General features: G+C 42.7%; 1 protein-coding gene across 12 annotated transcripts in view; it reads right to left on the reverse strand.

Annotated features, from left to right (window-relative positions):
• Positions 1-12,786, reverse strand: part of ncoa2 (nuclear receptor coactivator 2) — a 234,854-nt gene extending 222,068 nt beyond the window's left edge. For 3 of the 12 annotated variants that reach the window (XM_052022847.1, XM_052022838.1, XM_052022842.1), the window contains exon 1: positions 12,244-12,342. The gene's annotated coding sequence lies outside the window, so the exon portion shown is untranslated. The other 9 variants (XM_052022844.1, XM_052022846.1, XM_052022850.1 and 6 more) reach the window with 7 other exon arrangements.
• Positions 12,787-13,893: the final 1,107 nt, after the last annotated feature.

Genomic DNA, 13,893 nt, shown 5'->3' on the forward strand with positions numbered 1-13,893 from the left:
TGGAGAACCCATGGACATTATATATTTTGACTTAAGAATGTCACACAGAGGTATTCAGGGAGGCAAATGATATGTTGGTCTTTATTGCAAGGATTTCAGTATAAGAGTAAAGATACCTTACTGCAATTATATAGAATCCTGGTGAGATTGTGCCTACAACATTGTTTACAAATCTGATCTCCTTACACAAGGCTATCTTACGACAGACAAAATGTAACAAGAGGTCAACAGTGTCAAAATAGGGGGTCAGCCATTTGGACACAGATGAGAAGGAATTTCTTTAATATAGGGTACTGAATCCTTGAAATTCTCTCCCTAAAACAGGGGGGCTGTGAGCCTCAGTCACCGAGTATATTGAACAACTTTTCAATGTTAAGGGAACCAAGGGATTTGGGGTTAGGGCAGAAATGGTATAGAGGCAAAATGTATGGTATAATCTAACTGAATGGCATAACAGATATGAGGTACTGAATGTCCTTCTTCTGCTTCTATTTACATTATTCTGGACAGAGCATGAATTTTAAGTAATTTTCCAGCAACCAGTGTGGGGAACTTGACTGAAAGAACTTGTGTCCAGTTTAATCTGGTGCAGCAGAAGCTTCTCCATTCACATGAATGTAGAGGAACACATGCGAGAGAGAAGGTTAATTAACTTTCATTTTCATTCATTGCACTTAGTGAAATTTTTATAATTGTTTAAAAGTGTTCCTTTTTATTTAACACTACTTTTAGTAGTTTTTGAAAATTTTGAATCTCTCTGAATGACAGCCAACTAAACTGGAACATGAGATACAAATTGCATGAATTGTTAAGATGAATTGCAGGGACTGTTGCAATGAAAAATCTAAAGTTTTCAATGTTCCCAAAAGCCCAAGAATGAACAAAGTAATGAATGGTGAGTTACTGTTATACTGTGGCTCATTTTCTGAGCAAAAACATAAACAAAAATATTTCGTCTATCGACCTTTGGTTTCTCCAAGTACTTTAAAGCCAATTATGCTTTTTAAAAAAATATTTCAATGATATAAATTAGGAAATACAAGGTAATTTTACGACCTATGTGGAAAGCCATACCTGTAAGAGCAGAAATGCTAGATGGCTGAATTACTTCCATATTTTCTTCCTCTTACCAAACACTAACATTAGGTAATAATCATAATTCAATAAATTCATAAATAATAAAAGCTCCACAGTTACCATAGAAAAAAAACTGCTCAGCTGACATGACATATTAAAACATTAAACAACACAGCGAGCTACAGGGTCTGCAATTTGATTTGAAGTCCACGATACATGCGGAGTCTGCATGTCTCTGCAATTACAGAGGACTGTACGACAGGCTTCGACACCTTAACCTGAGGAAGGGGGCATGAGGAGGAATTGTGGAGAAATGAATATTAGCCAGGGTTCCTGTTTAATGACTTTCTAAGAGGCCCTTTGTAATTAAATGATCTGCTAATATCAACTTCCCAAAAAGAGGAGCCATTTAATTAAGGTACCATATATTTGTGAATTTAAGTTTTAAGTGAACAGAGAACATTTGTCAAACATCTCCCTTTATTGTTAAAACTGTATCTATCCCAATATCATTATTCCAAGCAGAATCCATAATCTTTACTACATTAAGAAACAGCAACATTCCAGCAAGTTGGCAGTCAACAGTTACCTGTAATCACAATTACACAATAAGATTCATATGGATTGGGCATTGCAATTTCAGTTGTGAGTAATCTATGTAATAAATCACATAATAATAGATTACAATCCCACTGAAACTGTTTAACACCCATGACTCAAAAGCAAGAATGCAGGCAAACTTTATTTGTTTTTGTCCTGCCTTCAATTTCTAATTAACAGAAATGAATTTTATTCACAATCGTTCATGTGCAGCTTTCTGCAACAGCCAGGTTTATACAAGTGAGGAGACTGGGGCCAATTATATAGCATAATGGGCCAAGCAACCTCCTTCAATGCTTGAAGATTCTATGATTCAATTTACCATGACAACAATATCAAAGAAAAGAGGTGGTAAGAAAAAAATCCTTCACAGAAGTGCACAACAACCATAAATTTTTTAAAAACAAGGGGTCGTTATGCTAAAGCAACTTCCACTCTCCCTCCCTCACCTCCACTACTATTTTCTCTCCTCATTTCTGAAACAGAACTTCGGAACTCAACAGCCATTCACTCCTCACATGTCTTGACAGCAAAGGCTTTTTTTTAAACCGTGCAGCAATACAAAAGCATCGTACCTGATCCAATCATCAACTACAGATATGGACAGATATTGACAGATGGCAATCAGGAGTAGGATTAATGATTATTTCCCCCTCCCCCTTCACAGCCCAAGTAACGACGCCTATTTACAAAATTCCTACCACCATACCAACTTAGTCCAAAAAAAGACCATCTATGCCTTAACAGGTCAGTGTTTGGCTACCAACTAACCATAAAGTCATCCCATTCAGATATATTTTATAGAATAAACAACTTACATAAACAGCAACGTTCCTGATTTCAGACTACACCAATGCAGTTTAACTCAATGAATTACTTCTGAGACATCATTCTTGCACACATACATACTGAGCAAAATTCTACTAACAGAGTGAGATGAATGCCCACTTAACTTCAAAGACAAATTAAGTGGTTATTCACCTTTTTCTCCATGTAGAATTTTGCTGTACGTGTTTGCAATGGTTGACAGATAAATGCTATTTAGACATCAGGAAAACCACACTACTTTATCATGGCATACTTTACATCCACCTCATAGTTTTATATTTCATGCAAAGGACTGCACCTCCAATAATTCAGTACTAGGTTGAAATGTCAGCCTAAAAGGAAGTATTCAAATCGTGGTGGGAGTCTTGAACCCGCAACTCTGACTTGGGCTGCCATCTGGACAAAGTTGTCATTTTTATGATTTACAGCGCTTATTTTGTAAGCAACCATTATACAAACAACTTTAGTAAAAATATGCATCACCAGGCATAATATTTCAATGCAAGTTCTAAGAAAAACTACAGTATAAAATACAGTGGTAATACTAACACTATCTTAAAAAAGTATGCCAGTGATCTGATGAGTTGGATACAGTTGATTACTCCATTTATCTGCACTTTCAAATGCAATCTACATGTGAAATATCCACACAGCAAAACTAAAAACCTATACCTTGCTTTTTCCATTTTTCAAATAAATCAATAAAGGAAATCGTGTCATTTATTTCTGAACATGCAAATCTAGCTCAGACAAGGAAAGTAAGAACTTGCATCAGCAATAAACAGATGCAGCAAGGTAAGTCTTTCAGACATTTAAGTTAGTACGGAATGACTTACAAGTCAGGTCTGGAATTTTCAGCTTGATTTCTAAATGTTGAAAATTCTACAGCAAATAATCATAAGACAGCACAGTACACCACATTTAATCAGGTAGGGAATTAGATTTCAGCAATGAAAAACATTGCAATTGACTTCATATTGAAGGGTGAGCACAGACTTGTCAACTTAAATTGAGGAATATTTTAAATTCAAGATTCAGTTTTAGGATGCAAGAAACTTTTCCTCACATTTTCAGTTCTCCTACACTACACATTCCCCAAGCGTCAGTTGTCGTTCAATAATAGAACTCTCACTGCTACGTCACTAAGTTATGGGTTCAAATGCCTTTCAAGACCAGAGCACAAAACCTAGACTTGAGAAGCCAGCCCAGTGTCAGAGGGAAGCTGTGCTGCTCTATGTGCCATTTTCAGACTTTAAACTGAGGTCCTGACTGGCTTCCCAAAGAAAGTAAAAGATCCCATGTCACTGCTCTTAAAGGGCAGGAGAATCCTCTCCATGTCACAACCAATATTTAACCTTAAAACAAAATGACTAAAACAAATGAGCTGGTTGCTAACCTCTGCAGTTTCTGGACCTTGAAAGTTCAAGTTGGCCATTGTGCTTCTTGTATTGTTTTTTAGGAGAGAAGTTCCAGGTCCATTGCTGGATTCTACATTATTTTATGGAGTCTTAAGAGAACTATCTCCGAGTTAGTTCTGCACCACTTTAATATGTTTTTCAACAGAGTTTGCAGGCTTGATAAAACCACATTCCACTCCCAGCAAACCAATGTTTTGAGCATAGTTAAAGCAAGGGTTTATCCAACAGTACTGGGGGAAATCGGGAAATCCCAGAATAAACTTGATAAAATAAACTAAAATGAAGTCATATTATACAATTCAAAAGTGAAAATAATGAGGCTCATGTGAAGAATTGTGCCAAATAGATACAAGAAATACACAAGCCCTTTGGATAAATGCCCTATAGCAGAGTAAATATTAGCTAACTGTATTTTCTTCTGTAAATGCATCCAAATCAAAATAAACATATCTAAAATTAGTTTAACAAACTGGACTTACATTGGTACAACTGTGTCTAGTGTGTTAGTGGGAATTCTTTCAGCTTTTGCACCTGGCTGCAAAAACCTCAAATAAATATGGTAAAATGGCAGGCAAGACAGAGGGCATAATTCTGGCCAACTTGTAGAGAAAAAATGGCATAAAAATCAGATCTGAAAGACCAAGGAACATGCTATTAAAAAGCAACAATTAACCACAGATGAAACCTCGAATATCTACATACAGAAAGGCCCTGTATTCTTTGAGTTCAAGCACAAATGCAACTCGTAATTCATACTGTATCATCATCGCATAATATATCTTTTCCCAATAAGTCAGTTTCAGACATAAAAGTCCCACTAGTGCTACATTTGTTTTAGTTAGATATGGAACCCAAGTCCACTGGCAAACCCAGCATTTATTTCCCATCCTAAAAGATAGGAGGGATGGGGGAAGAGGAAAGGAGCTTTGGAAAGGATTAGCCAAAGAAATGGGTATTTCACTCATGAGGCAAAGGCAGAGAAAGCAGAAGAAAAGCTTACAGGGCCATATGCACAAAGCAACACTGCTAGAACCCTCAGAACAGATCCATTGTACAGTTTGTACAGCATTCCAAGTGGAAATTAGAAGAAAATCTCATTTCCAGCAATTCAAATGGATCTAAGTAGCACAACTTTTAAAATTAATTCCTTCAATTAATGGCACAGCAATCCAATTGAATCACTACTGAAATTATAATAAGAGCATAAAACAAATTTCAGAAGAGGACACTCAAACATCAAACGGAAAGAAAATATGAAGAATTATTTAAAAAGAAAAATTTAAGACATTTCACAAAAACTACTTATTCCAGGAGTGTCAAAATGGCATGAACTAAAAACTGAAAGCATTACTGTTTTGACATGTATAGAAAATAGAGCGGAAAATTTAAACTCAGGAACACCCAGAAACTGATGACATGCAAAAGATCCAAGAGTAAAATATAGAAACTGTTTTGAAATAGGGCCTATAGTAGTGCATTAGTTATGTAATCAGATTAGTCATTCAGACTCCTGGACTCTCAATCCAGAAAATGTATTCAATGTCCCAGCAGTATAGGATTTTCAAATCAATACTTTTTTAAAAAAAATCTATACATAAAATGATGGTATGAGTAAAACTAACCAAAAACTGATGTATTTCTGTATAGAATCCATCCAGTTCAGTGGTGTTTCTCAGGAAAGGAATCTATTATTTTTACATGATCAAGTCTTTATCAACACCATTGACTGCAAACTACCTTCTGAAGTGGCTAAGCAAATTATTTATTTCAAGCAGATTCTCAAGGCAACTATACTTGGGCAATAAATGTGTTGCCAGCAACAACCACTTCCTGAGAACTAAATGTTTTTTTGTAAAACGCAACACAGATAGAGAAGTAGGCCATTCAGCCCTTGAGTTCAGCCCATCATTCTATCAGGCAGTAACTTAACTGAACACCATCAGGGCCAATTTTCTAAACAATAAATGCAGTAACAGATACAAGAGGTAATTAAAAAACTGTACAGAAGGGCACAAAGTGGCATTAAACCACCTTCCAGGGATAATGGAGAGGCAGTGTCTGAAAACAAGTAACATTATTATAAAATGGTGGAAAAAGATGTCAGAATTGAGAGCAAAGAATGATGGATGAAAACAACAGGAGAACCTTTTGAAAACACACCATGAATGTTTCTAAAGTTAAACAGTTTTAGGTTATGACAAAATAAACTATTGAAGTGTTTGGAATGGCCTGGGGAGATACAACTCATTTCGGGTGGATTTGGGTAATATTCCACTGCATTGAAATGATGGAGCCTCACACATAGAAGAAAGAAATGAACACTCAAGTTACAGACGTCAACCTTGTGATCATGGGGGAAATTGCCTAAGTTTGTTGCAGAATTGTGTACCAACCAATTTCCAAATAACCAAAGAGATCTAGACAGGCTTGGTTAATAGCCCGAGAGATAGCCAATATAAATTCAATCTGGATAACGTGCTCCAAGATCAGACAGCTGTAAAAATACAGATTACAAATGAAAAAATTATAATTGAACCAACTTAATATAAAGTGGCAGTGTGCTTAAAAGGGGAGTTGATAGATGGAGCCCTAAAGCTCAAGGTTAAAGATGGTAAAGAAAGCAAATAAAGTGCAGAAGTGTATAATTAAAATTAGTTAGCAAAGTTGTCACTGCCACATTTTCTGCTTTGACGATCCTACGTCTTAAGTATCTACATGGTTAGGGCAGGAAGGAGGTGGAGCAGTTAGTGTTCCTGCCTCAACTCTCAAGACCCAGGTTTGATCCTGACTGCACAGAGTGTACACATTCTTCCCAACACCAGGTGGGTTTCCTGCAGGTGCTCTGGCTTGCTCCCACATCCCAAAGACGTGCTCGTTGGTTAACTGACTAACTGATTGGTAAGCTATCCCTCAGTGTAGGTTATGGCAAAAACAATCATAGATGAATCGACAGTAGCTATCTAAACCAGTGGTCCTTCCCTTATCTAAACACTGTTGTGCAACCACTTTGATAGATTTTACAGAGGGAAGTATACTCTCAGTTCAGCTGATTAATACACTGATGCTCAGTTGGGTTTAACCAGGACCATTAGGTTCAGATCCCACAGTCCAGGAACAAATAGGGACCAAAGAGGTGAATTCAAGAGTGATTGCACTTGACATTAAGGCAATATTTGACTGTATTTGGCATCAAGGAGTTCTGGCAAAAATGGAAGGCAATGAAGATTTCAAAGGGAAAATACTCCAATGCCTCATGTGAAATATTGCACAGAGGTAGTGGTTGTTGAAGATCAATCATCCCTAATCTAGGATATTTCTGCAGGAATCCCTCAGTGTATTAATCAACTAGCCATCTTCAGTTGCTTCATCATCGACCTTCCTTTCATCAGAAGTATGCATGTTTGCTGATTGCAAAGCATTCAATTCCATTTGAAACTCCTCAGCAAATGAAACAGTCCAGAGATCTTTATACAGCTGATGAGTGGCAAGTAACATTCATGCCACAGAAGTGCAAGCAAATGACTACCACCAACAAGAGAAAATGTTACCACCTAGTCTTGATATTCAATGGCATTAGTGTCAGCAAGTCCCCTATATCATCATCATCATCCTGGGATTCACTACTTGAGAAAAAGCTCAAGCGGATCAGCAACAGTGACTATAAGACCAGTTTGGAGGCTGCATATCCTTCAGCAAGTGACTCACTCCCAGACGTGTCCTGGAACATGGAGTATTCTGCACTTGTCTGGATGAGTGCAAATGCAACAATTCTCAGGAACTTAACACAATCCAGGACAAAGCAGCTTGCTCAATTTGTACCCCTTTCACCACTCTAAGCAATCATTCCTTACACCACCAGGGACTGCAATGTGTACCATCTACAAAACACACTGCAGTCATTGAGCTGGACTACTCCAACAGCACTTCTCAAACCTTTGACCTCTACCACTATGGAGGACAGGGGCAATGGGAGCACCACCACTTGCAGGTTTTCCATCCTGCCTTGGAAGTATACTGTCAGTCCTTCATCAAGAGCACAATGGAAGTATCTTCACCAGCGGTGGTGGTTTCCAGGGCAATTAGGGATGGAGAATAACTGCTGACCTTCCCAACAACAGGCATATCTTGATAAAAACGCAGAAATACAATAAAAACACCAACAGAACTAAACAAAGCAATGCTCCCAATTAAATCCCCAATTTCCATTGAGTTTTCACAACTGAGGACCAGTAGGATATTATAGCTCACCATATGATCTCTATGGAATAGGAAAAGGAGCAATGAAATAAAACTGGACTCTTGCTCCATATTATGTGTTTAAAATAAAGCATACAAAATCAGGTTTGGCTATGAAGCCCATCACTATCAAATAATATCAAAGTTGCTTAGACTGATAAACAAGTGATGTCTGATGTCTGTTTGGGATTGTACCAACTGCAAACCTTGCAGTGGCCAGACAGCAGCTCTTGAATACCTCCTCGTACCTCTCCCAGACCAACAAACACAAGGCCACTGTCTCCCGCACTGTTACAGATCTCACCTCCACAGCCTCCAATCTGATAGTACCCCAACCACGCACTGCCAACTTCTATCTCTTACCCAAGATCCACAGCACTGTCCTGGTAGGCCCACTGTTTTTGCCTGCTCTTGCCCCACTGAACTTATCTCCTCATACCTTGACTCTATCCTGTCTCCCCTTGTCCAGTCACTTCCCACCTACATCCAGGACACCTTGCATGCCCTCCACCACTTTGACAACTTCTGATTCCCTGGCCCCCACCGCCTCATCTTCACTATGGGTATCCAATCTTTATACATCTCCATCCCCTAACAGGAAGGTCTTAAAGCCCTCTTCTTTGTGCTGCAACAAAGATCCAACTAGTTCTCCTCCACCAAAACTCTTATCAGCCTGGCTGAACTTGTTCTTACCCTGAACAACTTCTCTTTTGACTCCTCTCACTTCCTAGAGTGCAGCCTTGGGCACCCACACAAGCCCTAGCTATGCTTATCTTTTCATTGGCCATGTGGAACAGTCCTTCTTCGAAACCTTCTCTGACACCCCTCCCAAATTCTTTCTCCACTATATTGACAACAGCTTTGGTGCTGCTTCCTGCACTCATGCAGAACTCGTCAATCTTATCACCTTCGCCACTAACTTCCACCCTGCTCTCAATTTCACTTGGACCATTTCTGACACTACTCTCCCTTTTCAGGATCTCTGTCTCCATCTCAGGAGACAAACAATCTACGACATTTACTATAAACCCACTGACTCTCACAGCTACCTAGACTACACCTCTTGTCACCTTGTCTCCTGTAAGGATGCCATCCCTTTCTCCCAGTTTCTCTGTTTCCGACGCATCTGCTCTCAAGATGAGGCCTTCCATTCCAGGACATCTGAAATGTCCTCCTCTTTCAGGGAACATAGATGACAGGGGCTTGTACTGTAGCTTATGAAGCCCTCTCTTATATATGTTTCTCAAATTTCTGCTCTCACCCCACCACCTCCCAAAGAGTTCCCCTAGTCCTCACCTTTAACCCTACTAGCATCTGCAGCCAGCACATCATCCTTCATCATTTCCGCTAGCTGCAACAAGATCCCACCACTAGCCACATCTTCTCCTCCCCATTCCTTTCCACTTTCCCCAAAGACCACTCCCTGGTCCGCTCATCCCTCCCTTCCCACTGGTCCCTGACCCCGGCACTTTCCCCTGCAACCACAGGAAATGTAACGCCTGTTCTTATACCTCCTCCCTCAACAACATCCAGAGACCTAAGCAGTCATTCCAGATGAGGCACACATTTACTTACACCTCTTTCAACTTCGTGTACTGAGTTCAGTGTTCCTGATGTGCCCTCCTCTTCATCAGCGAGACAAAGCACATGCTAGGCGACCAATTTGCAGAGCACCTACGCTCTGTATGCAGTGGCCATCCCGAGCTCCTAATTGCCATTTCAATTTCCCTTCCCATTCCCACACCGCCTGTCCATTCTCAGCCTTCCCCAATGTAAACCAGAATAACAACACCTCATATCCTGCCTGGGTAGTCTACAACCCAATAGAATGAACATTGAATTTTCCAATTTCAAGGAAACCTAACCTCCTGTGCCTTCCCCTTTTCTCTTTCTCTCTCCTTCCAATCCACCTCCAGTCCTCCTATTTTTGTTCCCTTTCTCATACCCCCTCTCTCCAGTCCCCGTCATCCATTTTCGACCCCTTCACCCTCTTGGTCTATCCACCCACCGAATCCCCTGCCCCCTCCGGTTCCATCTGCCTTTCACCACTCCCCTAATGGTTCCCATTATCACCTTTCTTACTCATCAGATTCCAGCACTGATAGCTTTTGTGTTCCTGCTTACAGGCTGTCTGTGGGTTACAAACGTCCGACTTATAGGTACCCCCTACATACGAATGAGCTCCCTTAATATTATTAAAAGTCTTACAAACACCAGAACTAGCTTCCCCTCTCTCTCCACGTTTAGTAATTGTTCTTTTTTATCAGTCTTATGTGCTTTGATGCCATTCATTACAGTACTGTGGAGGTATGGTTAACATATCGAGTGATGTTTATGTATTTTCCTACTCACGGCGAAATTCGAGTTATGGACATCTGTAAAAACATAAAACGCTCAATACCCAGGGACGAATTTTATCACCCTCCAACTTCACCCTCTCCTTCTGTACTTAGCTCCATCTGCCCATCATCCTTCACCCCTCCTCAGTCCACCAATCACCTGTCTCACCTCTCCCCCTCTCATCTTTATAACCGCTATCTTCCCTGTCCACTCTCAGTCCCAATGTTTTGGGTCGAGACCCTGTATTGACATTTCCCTTCCGCCACAGATACTACTCGACCTGCTGAATTGCTCCAGCAGATTATTTGTTGCTCCATATTCCACCATTTACAGTCTCGTGTCCCCAAAACCCAAACTATCTTTGTGTTCAGGAAAACAGTGTACTTGTCAAAAATGGTAATAATTAATCATTCATGGAACGAATAATCAATGCTGCATGCAATTGTAGACACTAACGAAACAGCAAGTCAGAACTTTTGATAAAGTTTGTTCTTTTACAACAGCTGAAAAGATCAAATTCTCCAGAATGCGAAACACAATGAAAGAGAAAAAGGCAATGGTTTCCAATCACGGAGCATGGAAAGTCCTGGTAGGTAGATCACTGCTCAACTTCTTGTTTCTGAACGTTTTGGTGAGAAATTCACCCGAATGCAAAAGAAATCCCGAAAATAACCCGATCAGAAAATAAAAGTGGTGCCTGATGTGCATTGGGGGGGGGGGGGGGTACTCCGCTTTGTGCGGAGCCAACCGAGTGTTGCTGGTAGCACCTCAAAAGGAGCAGCCAAGCCGTGGAAGGGCCAAGTAGTTGCCACTGTCAGCGTCCTCTCTCGGGGGAAGCCACTGCCACAGTGGGGGGAGGGGGCCCGGCTGCCCGTCCACTCAGCATCGACGGGAGCTGTAGTCCATCCCCTCGCTTCCAGCCCACGGCGTCCGCCGGAAGGAGCCAGAAAAAAACACTACAACTCCCGGGAGACCCCGCGGGACCCACCGGCGCCTGCGCACTGCGCCACACTTGATGTTTATCATTACAGTTGGTGAGGCGCTCCGCGAATTGCGGCGCAACCGAACCTCAGCCGAGGGAAGCGTAACCCCGCCCTCTCCCGAGCGCAGCCGCCGCCCATTGGCTCCAACGGCTGGCCTTCACGACTGGCCGAGGCCCTTGGAGCTTTCCCATAGGTCAATCGCCCCGTCCATCCACGGTGCTTCCGTTCAAGTTCGGTTGAGCGTCGCAAAGGCAAAGCTCGCATTTTGGAGAAATAGTAAAACGTAATTAAAGAAAGCGGCGCCTTTCAGCAGCGCCAAACCAGCGCGGACAGGGCCGCCCAGTCGCCCACAAAATACCCTCCGAGTAACACTGCAGCCTCCGGCATTTCCATGGAAAAACACACACACACGCACTTGGTGGGCGCTCGGCGAAGTTGCGGGCAGCCGACTCGGGGGAGCGGACGCCCGGCGCAGCGCAGCGGGGGCTGCCAGTTCCCTCAGCCCTCGCTCGCACGCGAACGAGCGGCGGGGACCGGGCACACACACACACGGGGTGGGGGAAGCAGCCCCCCGACCCGTCCCAACAGACCCACGCCGCCGCCTCGGCTCCAGGTTGAGCGGCCACAAAAAAAAGGGCGGGCAGACGGTGTGTGTGGGGGGAGAGCTGGGGGGTGTGGGGACGGCCTACTCACCGGCTCGGCGGGACTGGAGGAAAGGGGGGGTGGGGGGGTCACCACGGGTAACGATTCACTAGCCTGACCTTCGCTTCTGAAGACGGCCTCTCCGAGCTGTCCGCCATGTTGCTCCTTGTGTATTTAAATGGCAACCGCCCACAATCGAGGGAGGCGAACGGAGGGGGAGGGACGGATGGGGAGAGAGAGACTGTGTGTGTGGGGAGGTGGGCCCGGCCCAGCCCAGCCCAGCCTCAGCCTCAGCCTCAGCCCAAGAGCGACATACGCTGCTGCTCAGCTGCTGCCGCGGCCCCAACACCAGTAACCATCTCGGCGCCGTTCACCTGGGGCGAGGGCCGGTGCTGCGAGCCCCGGGAACCGGACGAGATGCCCATCAGCTCGCAGTCCGCGCAGCCTGTAGCCGAGGTATAAATCTGTCATTTTGTTATTTTAATTTCTTCTTCCTCCCCCAGCACAATGGTTAAAACAGACCTGTACCTCTTCTTGAAGTCAAGCGTCCAACACTAAAAGTCTCCAAACTATTTCAGAGCTTCGTGACACAACACGGGCGGGTTTGGGACGTGGACTTCATCGCCGCAGCTTGGGATTTCTCAGTGGGATCGGGAAATGAGTGGCTTGCCGGTGTTAATTTATGGTTATAACCTTCGGCAGCGCTTGAACATGTCAAAAAGAGCATCTTGCCTTTTCGGCAGATTGTCGAGCAGGCATCAGAAGGGGTGACAGAGCCCATCCAAGCAGTTGGATTTTTAAAGGGGGTGATGGTGAAGTTTGGGGAGGGCACTGGAGAGTTCAGAGGCTGGGGAGCTGCCAGTTGTGGGAGGAAATGAAAGTGGAAGCTCAAGGAGCGGAGCGCAGAGGCGGGTGCTGTAGTTTGAAGAAGGTTACGGCGATATGGAGGGGTTAAGGCCGTGAAGAGATTTAAGCAGAATGGAATCCTTGTTTATAACACATTTACATTTTAAGTCTGTTCGTGTCTTTTTAGGAGCAATGTACAACAGTACTCCGGACTTCCAGGTTTGCAAATATTAACACATTAAAAGATTTATGATCTAAAAGCCAGTAGAATAAGATCATTCAGTGACATAACAGTTTGGCTTTCAAGAGGAACTTGAAGGAAGAGGTGAGATCGGGAGTTAAGATTTGAATTTCCAGCGCACTGTTTGAGATGGCTGTGTGCGTGATTGGCAATTCAGGGACAAAGAGCAGGGTGTTGTACAAGAGTCCAGAGTTGCAGGAATGTGAAAATTCTGGAAATAGTGGGTGGGAGCAATATTGAATGGTTGCAGAAATACGAAGAGATGTGTCCAGGAATGCGTTTAGTTGAAGGAATTGGGGTACCTGGAGAAGATGTGGATCAGCGAGAACAGGGTGACTGGTGAGCAAGAATACAGCTTAACGTTGATACAAGAGATTCTGCAGTTGCTGGAATCTGAAACAACACACACAAAATGCTGGAGGACCTCAGCAGGTCAGGCAGCATCTATTGGAGGGAAACAAACAGTCGACGTCTCGGGTCGAGACCCTTCATCAGGAATGAAGGTCTCGACCCAAAACACAGCTAAATGTTAATAGTTTACATTCATAGAACATTGGAATAAGTAAATGATAATAGCATTCAGGAAAAGGGGTTTCTCAACAATGTAAGTAACGATTACAGAGGCAGATGTGAAAATAAAGTGCAGATGAAGGAAATCTGAAATAAAAACAGATTCCCTTTC

Source organism: Pristis pectinata, chromosome 9 (assembly GCF_009764475.1).
Source record: "Pristis pectinata isolate sPriPec2 chromosome 9, sPriPec2.1.pri, whole genome shotgun sequence".
In the NCBI taxonomy this organism is placed as follows: domain Eukaryota; kingdom Metazoa; phylum Chordata; class Chondrichthyes; order Rhinopristiformes; family Pristidae; genus Pristis; species Pristis pectinata.